This window comes from Palaemon carinicauda, chromosome 16, assembly GCF_036898095.1.
Source record: "Palaemon carinicauda isolate YSFRI2023 chromosome 16, ASM3689809v2, whole genome shotgun sequence".
Lineage (NCBI taxonomy): Eukaryota > Metazoa > Arthropoda > Malacostraca > Decapoda > Palaemonidae > Palaemon > Palaemon carinicauda.
This window is the reverse complement of record NC_090740.1, coordinates 21,345,316-21,346,335: the sequence shown is the minus strand read 5'-3', so window position 1 is coordinate 21,346,335 and position 1,020 is coordinate 21,345,316. Positions and strand designations below refer to the sequence as shown.

Here is a 1,020-nt window from a genome sequence, read left to right as displayed (position 1 = left end):
ATATATATATATATATATATATATATATATATAAACACACAAACGTATGTATAGGACTACGCATGTGCATATACATGTATGTATAGCCAACCTTTAGGTAGGACTTTACCGAAGAACTGCAATATCCCTAATAATGAACCCCCTTTATATCTTGAGCTGTATATTGAATTCTAAACAACAAAACATATAAATTTCTATATAATCCGTTAGATAATTGATTAAAACTAGACTTCACATGTGCAGACGAATATCTTATAAATAAGATGGACCGCTACATATTTCCCCTGAGAAATTCGTACCTTCCAAGAAACCGTATCTTTCAAAGGTTATGGGAATAGTTTGTTAGCTATCACTCTTATCATCTCTTTACAATCACACTTGAGACATGTGGCAACTGACTATATCAGACTAAATAGAAAGAGGCTGCGTAGATTAGTAACATAAGTTTGAGAAGAATAACTGAAGAAGGCTTTCTCGTCCACACTTCATTATGCGGGAAGGTTGGTAAAGATCATTTCTAGAAATCTTTTATACAATGTAGTATTGATAATTGTGTGTTTAGCTGTATCATTTCTATTCCCATTTATCTTGTGGTTTGACGACACAGCAATATCAGCAGGTATCTATTTAGTCAGTTTATTTATCTAAAATAGATATCTAATTGTTGGTTCAAGTTGTATAATGCAGTAGATAAGAAGTAAAGATATTATTAGAATTAGATATATTCATAACAGTTAGCTGTTTTAGAGGGAATATATGCCTATACTTATTATTACTATTACTTTTCATTACTATTAATATCTTTATTCATAATCATTATTATTGATATATCATCGTAGGGAAAAAAATCACCCTTGTAACGTAGTATGAAAGATTAATAGTCTATTATCGCCCTTATTAGGTCATGGTTTTTTTTTTTTTTTTTTTTTTTCAACTTCTGTAGGTATTCTGTGTTGAACTCATATATTTGTTTACCTTTTTTTCTGATTGGAGGGAAGGCAATTTGAGGCCAAAATAACG

The 1,020-nt window shown here is 30.2% G+C and overlaps 1 pseudogene; it reads left to right on the top strand.

The window, feature by feature from the left end:
* Positions 1–346: 346 nt before the first annotated feature.
* The window catches only part of LOC137655689 (beta-hexosaminidase subunit alpha-like), a 20,233-nt pseudogene continuing 19,559 nt past the window's right edge, over positions 347–1,020 (top strand).